Source organism: Lytechinus variegatus, chromosome 8, assembly GCF_018143015.1.
Source record: "Lytechinus variegatus isolate NC3 chromosome 8, Lvar_3.0, whole genome shotgun sequence".
Lineage (NCBI taxonomy): Eukaryota > Metazoa > Echinodermata > Echinoidea > Temnopleuroida > Toxopneustidae > Lytechinus > Lytechinus variegatus.
This window is the reverse complement of record NC_054747.1, coordinates 7,096,210-7,104,917: the sequence shown is the minus strand read 5'-3', so window position 1 is coordinate 7,104,917 and position 8,708 is coordinate 7,096,210.

Sequence of the window (8,708 nt, the reverse complement as noted above, 5' to 3'; positions counted from 1 at the left end):
GTAATAAGAAACGACGTGCCAAGAAGATTGCAAGCATGAACGCCCGCAACGTAAAACTATCGGATAGAACAGATTTAATGGCAGATCCGCGGTTTACCCGCCTAGCCGATTCACTCATTCCGGATTCCGGCGGATCTACTGACCTTTATCATTCCAAAGGAAAGTTTAGCTTACCTGACCATGTCGCTGCCGGTTTCAAATCGAATGCGTCGAGGACCAAAGACAGCAAGTTCAGACAATCAAGAAATTTGCATAATTTGAGGAGATTCGAAGAACTGTTAGATTCTCTTTGAAGGTAGTCGTTCCTTCGCGTTGATTCTGAGAATAGGGTTGCTGTCAACACAATGCTGTGTGACGATAACATCTGTCTCTTTCTAATCTTCAGACGGTTTGATGGAGATGTACGGCTGTGAATAACAGTCATTCTCACGGTCGCAAAGATCTCCCTAATCATCACCACCATCATTATCTTCGTCATAAACAGTCACCATCAAGATCACCACCATCATAACCATCATCCTAATTATACCCATTATCATCACCATCATCACCACCATCATCATCATCATCGTCAACACCAACATCATCATCATCGTTGTCATTCACCATTAACATCACCACCATCGTAACCATTACCATCATTCTTCATTACACCCATCATCATCACCATCAACAAAATCATCGTCACCATCATCATCATCATCCCCATCATTATCTCAAACATCTTTGCTTGTCTGAATCCTCTATCCATCTTTGCCTCACTCCTCCTCTCCTCAGAATATTAAACTACACGTATGACCAAGGGCATGAAGGGCATGCAAGAAATTTTAACGGCGATGACTGTCATTGAGGTAGAAATAATATTATGGAATTCATGCATGTTTGAGGCCGTTAACACAAATTTTGGTCATTTATCTTGCATATTTAAGATTGATTGTAAACAAGGGCCGTGGATTTAACGGGGAGATGGGGGGGGGGGTGTTCGGCCCCACGACTTTTAATGTGTAACCTACAAAACCTAAAATGACTAACTGATTGTGAACTCGTTGCATGCTTAGTCCTCCACTTTAAATCAAATCCATTCCGCAGCCCTGGTACATTATGTTCAATGTAATCAATCGTTAAAAAAAATAAGAACTCTTGGGCCCTGGCGGCAGACAGAATAGGAAGGTATGCTGAGACAATACCTAAAAGAAGGACTTATTGGGGGCATGGGTGAGAGTATAAGTGTGTCATATCGGACGCACGTTCCAGAGGTCTAAATTGGTGAGGAAAACAATTACGTTTGATTTGTTTGTTGTGTTTAATTGTGAAGGATACGGTCGTATATGCTACGATTTTTTTTTTAGATTTTAAATTAACTCAAATACGGTGCGGGAAGAATAGATATGAAAATTTTATTCGAAGAAAATGGAAAATAATAATGGTATATCGAAATTATTTAAAGGTAACCTGAAATGATGCATACATAGTTGGTTCTTAACTTCTTATGATCATAATCATAGTCGCCATCCGGAGTCACCATTCAACACGTTCAACGTCAAGCGAAAGAGGGGGAAATGCATTCGATTAAGCAGGAAGAATATTATAGAAAGGGGCAGTCTGCTAACGGTAACTCTGCTATAATAACGCCACCATCTAGGTAGTATAACACCCTTGCCGTTCCATTGTCAAAATATCCTTGGTCCTGTAAACTATGAATTTTGTATTGATTTGTAGTTTATGTGATCAATCGTATAAATCTGTGCTACAATCATTGCTAAGGTGTGTGTTACGGGATCCTGGTGTCGCCCTCATATTGTGTTGCTCGGAAATAAGCCAGTTCGTAGTTCATTTCTGCGCATGATCAAAAGTTTCTACGCATGATCAGAGGAAGGTCATTTGTACTAAAGGGACATGGTGGTTTAAAATCTAATGAGATAAGCACCAACTTTGATGTCTTGATTATTCATATATTCTTTTGAATAGTGGTTTTTCATTCACATCCACAAAAAAAAAACAATGCGTCCACGAACGACTAGTATTTCACAGTTTACCAAGTACATTGTGCAACTTGCTATGATATGCATTCAAAGTAGGAATGCAACAAATACCTTCATAAAGTGTTCATTTGTGTGCTATTCTAGTCACCTGGTCAATTTCTTCATCCTGCTATGTAGGGCAAGCTTACGTAATATCTTGCTTTGAAATCTGCCTATCATAATGAAAGAAATGAAAGGTCATTTGACCAAAATTGTCCATGAAGTAACTACCAACTGGTCTATTGCTTCAACAAGCTTTGTTCATGCCTTAAACTTGCTGACCAAAAAAAAATGTTTCATAATCGTCATTGAAATCAATTAAATAAGAATGACTATTTCATGTCTTGCATTTGTATGTCTTTAATAGAAATGGAAACGAGAGAGGGTCAGTTCGAGAGGGGTGGGGAATTGTAGCGAGGTGGGGGGTGGGAGATCGGGGGAGCGTGAGTAATGGGTGTGTTGAGTAAAGAGACATGATAAGGACAGAACGTGAGATAATATTTAACATGTTTAATTCAGAGTGAGAAGTTTCCCTGAAGAAATAGAGAATGTAGGTGGGAATGCTTTTGTGGATGTGACTGTTTAAACGTTCAAACGCTGTTTAAAATTTAAGCAGGTTGTTTAAGCGCGTCACTCTAAAATCAATAAATATTGGTTAAAGATAAAGAGTTGCAGCGGCGCTCGAAAGCTCGTGAACTTGTAAGCTAGTGAACACTTTTTGCGAGAGTGATCACGAATTTCCTAGAAAGCCAGTGAACACTTTTTGCGAAAGTGATCACGAATTTCCTTGTTGACCATATAGTAGATTGTGAGACAAGTTGTTTAATTTTTTTAACAAGATGTTGAAAACGTTTAAACAATAATTGTGTAAAGTTTAAACAATTTGTTGTTAGAGTGACGGGTTTAAACAGCGTAATGTTGTTTTTACTATGTGTATGCGTGCAAAGTGTGTGTGTGGAGATGTGCGTGTGTGAGAGGGTGTCTGTCTGTCTGAGAAGGAGAGAGGGAGCTGAGGAAAGTGTGTGGGAAGAAAAAAAAATATGTTTTTGCACGAGGAAGAAGTACGAGAGGTGAGTCGCAGAGAAATAGATTATCATTATTATAATAATGGAGCTTAACGGGGGGGGGGCGGATAGAAAGGAAAAGAGAATTATTATCATTATTATTGTTATTAATATTATCATTGTTATTATTATTATCATCATAATTATTATTATTATCATTATTTTGAAAGGGATCTAAATGAATGAAATAGGATAAAAAGCTAATCCGGGGGGTAAAAATTGAGACTGGGCGGAAAGAAAGGAGGACAAGAATGGATGTGATTGGTTCTCCATAGGCGGATATCAAAATAATATAAAGTGCATTTGAATAAAAGGAGGAAACTCAAACATCAATCAATGAATAGCATCAATGTGAAAATAAAGAAACGGCTGAATGGTTTGATCTTAAAACCAGTGTTTAAAGAATTTAGAGTAATTGAATTTAATTGAACAGGCCTAAAATTGATAAAGACAACACACTAGCATCCCCAGATCCCTCTGAAAAATAATTTAAGTTTGCGCAAACTAATTTGTCAAGAACATATCAATAATAGCCAATTCTATACTAATGAGCCTTCGCGCCATGCATGAGTAAGCAGGTATATACTCCATTTAACAAAATGTCACTTATTATTTTGTTTTACAGTGAGGGCCATTTAGGAGATTAGTAAGACATAATTTTGACTTATCCTGTTTAGGGGGAAGTTCTTCCTGACTAAAAAGTATATTGTCAAAATAGTAGAAAAGATTACGAAAATCATTGGTGAAGAATTGACGAAAATCCATCAAAGACTCAAAAAGTTACGATATATATATATATATATATATATATATATATATCAATATATATATAGTATATGCCCCATTATCTGATTATGTTGTCGTATAAGATGCATAAATTTCAACTTGTTAATGGTATACATTGTATATGCTGACTAATATTCTGATGGCAAAGACAATTGAATGAAAATAAGTTGTGGTCTGACAGGGGAAAATAAGGTGGAAAAATAGTTTTGAAGACCTCTTTAGTTTTCCTTTTGGAATAATGTAGAGAAGGGCTATTTCTATATTATTGCCGAGGGGGTTCCAAAATCTAGGACCATCGAACATAAATGTACTCTTGGCCAAAAAAGTTCTAAGACGGGGAAAATGGAATTCGTTAGATTGCCTAGTAGGGTTATTATGAAAAGACAGATTAAGAGGAAACGTAGAATCAAAGACACGTGGGAGGGTATTTTTTTCAAATTTAAACATAAATTGTATATATAGGTAGCTTAAATGAAGCAACCTGCGATAAAAATAGTGGGTCTGCATGTATGAACGAAAAGCTGAATTATGAACATTGATATTGATTGACTTTATTACAAAAAAGTGAAATCGAATATTTTTCTCTTAACAATCATGAAAACAGGCCTACATGTATATCTCCGTGTTGTATGAACAGAATCCTTATTCGAGAGGAGTGAGCACACTATATAAAAAATTAGTCAATAGGGTCAGCTGGGTGCAACCGTTATTCTAGTCATATTTCTGACTAGAATATAATTCAGAAGTGTGACTAGACCTATCGGTTGCCCCAGCTGACTACTTGTCTAGTCAATTTGTTTTCAGAGTATATTGTTGATGTCAGATGAAAGTTCCTACTATGTTTTCTTGTAATTCACAAAACCACAATTTTTGTGAGATTTAGAAAAAAATCAAACGTGATCATCTCGTTTAGCAAACATCCGAATAATTATTTTGTACTAGCTTGGATTCTAAAATATTGTAGGCCTACCTTAGCAAATTGAGCGTTTTTGGCAGATGATACTAGTAATCAATAATCCGTATGAGCCATTTCTCAATAGCGCCCTCTTCCGAATGAACTATCGAACGTGGTACAATAATTGATTGGCGAACTTTGTGCAGATGGCCGGGCCGACGCAAAGGTTCGGTTTGCAGGGATTTAACACAAAATTAATAAATAAACAAATCAACGAAAAGTCTGACAAAAAGTAGTAGATTATGTTGACATATAGCACTGGTGTCGATCCGTGACGTCATACTATTTTTTTTCAGATTCAGATTTTATTTCCAACAGAAATCACATAAATATTGAAACAAATAATTTTCATACAACAAAATATTTACGATAGAAATCAATCTATATACAACAATATCAATGATAATTAACATATAAAGATATATAAAAATATGGCACATTGTGTAGACAAATTTTAAATAGAAAAAGGGTATCTGTTGAACTTATGGGTTCCCCTTATTCAAGTGGGGGGGGGTCATGAAACAATAGATCACCCCCCCCCCTTGAACAATCAGAGATTCACAACACAAATCGACACCCATAGGATCACCCTAATGAGAGCCCAAAGTTTATAGTCTGCACCCCCCCCCCTTTCATATATAACAAGCGCCAAATAAAGAATAGAAAAAGACAATATGTAAGTTTTTTTTTAAAAAATAATGACATTTTCGCTGTTAAAAACGAAAGCATTGCCACCAATGAAAGTGTAATCGCTGTCAATTCCTTCCTTTAAAAAGTCTGATGACCTTGTTTTTTTATGAAAAATAAATGAAGCGTTTCCTTCCGGAGGGACGGTGCGGAGGTGCATTCATCGGGGTGAGTGGGAGGGGGGGGGGCGCAGCGGCCCTTTCCAGAAATGCTTTGGGATTAACTATATGCGCAGGACTATTGAATTAAGATATCGTGCCAAAGCATAAACCTATTATTTAACTCATTCAGAAAAAAAAATATATGTAATTGGTTAAAGCTACGACTGAACAGCGGCTTCTTGGAAAATACTTGTAGGACGGAGACACTTATAAGAAAATGTATTGTCTTTTTCATTAATTTTTTTTCTTTTGTATTAACGATATAGGCCTATGTTTTGTTTTGATCAAATATTAAAAGACATATACAGCCTTTAAATTATATGCTTAAACTAATCTAGAATAAATAATTTCCATGCATTTGACATATCATTTGCCGGGATTATTTTGACATTGATTAACGAATTTTAAGAAATAAAGATAACCAGGAGGAAGTATTTATTTTCAAATTTTTATTATTTTTTTTTTGTTCTTGTAAAAAATTAGATTCGCGTATTTAATTAATTCATTCTTATATTTCACTTTAATAATTGTTATCAGTTATGAAAATAAACTGGAGAGACACAAAAAAAATCAGCATTTCTTTTAGATTTAGTGTCATAAGCCGGGCCTACTATTATAGTAACAATAGCAATATTACTATAACAGAGGGGGCCGCGGAACGGTTTTCAAAGTAGGGGAGGGCGCTGAGCCAAAAGTGGGGGAGGCTGACCATGCTAAAAATCACAAACCTATGGTCATTTTTATATTTTTATACACGGTTTTGGAAAAAGTGGGGGTGAAGCCCCCCCCCCCCCCCCTTCTCGCCGTTTCCGCGGCCCCTGTATAATTATCATGTTATCATTGTTTTGTAGTAATGTAATTAATGCTAGTGATTGTTTGTTATGCTCATCACAAAATCAATGAAACATTTTATTATATGTATATGAAAACAGAGATTCGTAGTCTATTAGTTTTTTTTAACCTTATAATAAGCCTACCTACCTACTTTCGAATTTTAAATCATAATACTAATGTCTTTTCAGCCGATAGTTTCTGTTTGAATATCACTAAATATAGCTGTGCATAAACTGTACTTGTTTGTTTTTTTGTAAGTTTTCATTAAAAAACCTATGAAACTTAACTAGGTTTCTGTATATTAGTAAAGTAGAAGTATGGAAATTGAGACTATGGATTGTTGTCCTGATAAATAGGTCATAATCGATTATAATCATTCAAGCGCCGATAGTAATTCTCCTCGTTCACGCACACACTACATGTAAAAGGACGTTTATTCTGTACGGTAATTTTCCATCACGCACGTGTTGCTCGCTGTTGATCCAGACCTCCGGAATAGTTATTCTAATTATTTTGGTATCAATTATGTTTGAAAGACCAGTTTGTAAGAGTAATAACTGCAGAACATGAATCATCCTTGTGTATGAATATGATATTTCTTTAATAATTCACAATAATCTCGAATTAGATATAACTTGTAAACGAAAGCGTTGCTAGAAATATCAGTAAGGACTTCGTAAGAACTAGTAGGGTAAATATTGGGTTGTTTCAGCGTAGTCTTTGTTAGTCGAACACGTTTACGTTATGGGCGGGAGGGAGCAATGATGTTGAAGTGTGCGTTCCCCGTATGTCTCTGGAAATGATTTTGGCTTGAAAGAATAAAGACTACGAAGTAAGGCTACGTTATTATTCAACGTGACGTAGCGTTTGATGAACCAATAAGAGTGCAGTTTTACTTCGCGGCCCTGAAATCTATTATCGAGGGCTGGAGCTAACCAGTCATTATTTTTTTATCATCGGCCTTGGTGTCATATCCCATCTCAGAGCTAGAGGAGACCACATTTATTTTTTTAAATACTCTAATTCCAATGTTGTTCGGACCCTGGGCATAGTTGATGGTTGAATGATATTGCCCTGTCTAATCAGTAATCATTCAGATTGCTTCAATACCATGTCATAATATAAGTCATCCGTTTTATTTTTATTCCAATTTTGCAGGGATTATAAATCTCCTTTTCATGATTCCAGGCCTATTGTATGCATGTCAAGTAATATCCCAGATTTATTCGTTCAAATACATACAGGCCTATGTTTGTTTCTTTGTTTTTTTGTTCAGAATTACATTTTTCCCGGGTTAGATATCTACTTCTTATACTCAGATTCCTGTCCCATTAAAATTCTCTGCCTCAGTATTGTAAAGAATCCCCTGCTAATGTAAATATTTTCAAACACAAACTGAAAAAAAAAATGATTTTACAGTACTTACTAATGGGTCAATCTGATTAATTGATTTAACTTGACTCATTATTTTGCATACGTATGTATGATTGTATACATAGACCTATATATGTTTTTTATGTGTACATGTCATAGGCCTATGTACTGCTTCTTTTTAATACGAAATATGTAAGCGTATATTATATTTAGTCTTAAATGTAACTCGCCAAAGTACCTGCTCCTGCTGCTCGCCTTCACTGTAAAAACTGTGGTGTTACTAGAGGACCACACCCTGAGGTGTTAAAATAACACCCTAGAGATTGAACATAACACCAAAGAGTGTAAACCATAGGTGTTGTATACCTATAGGTGTGAAACTAACACCACCAATTTAACACCGGTGTAAAATAACTGGTGTGGTCCTCTATGTACACCGGTTAACACCACAGTTTTTGCTGTGTTCTTTTCCGTTATTATTCACACTGCGCTCGCCTCCCCCGCATCTCTCACACACACTCTCTCCTATTGTATTGTTATTAATATTCATTTTTTTTCAGATAATTTTAGCTTTGCGAAGTGTAGGCCTACATAGACAAATATGAATTCTATTGATACGAACTTATTCTTATTTCATTCTATTTTGGGGTTTGTGTGTGTAAATTAAACTAACCCGTTTAGCGGCTGCCTTTCATGCAAGCTTTGCTATTTTTGGCAAGCCCCTCCGTTTTACCCTAAGTTACAAAAGATCATCTGAGCAATCTAATTTTTGTAAATAGTGTTCACCAAATCTAGTTATGTTTTATAATGTCACCATGATCACTTT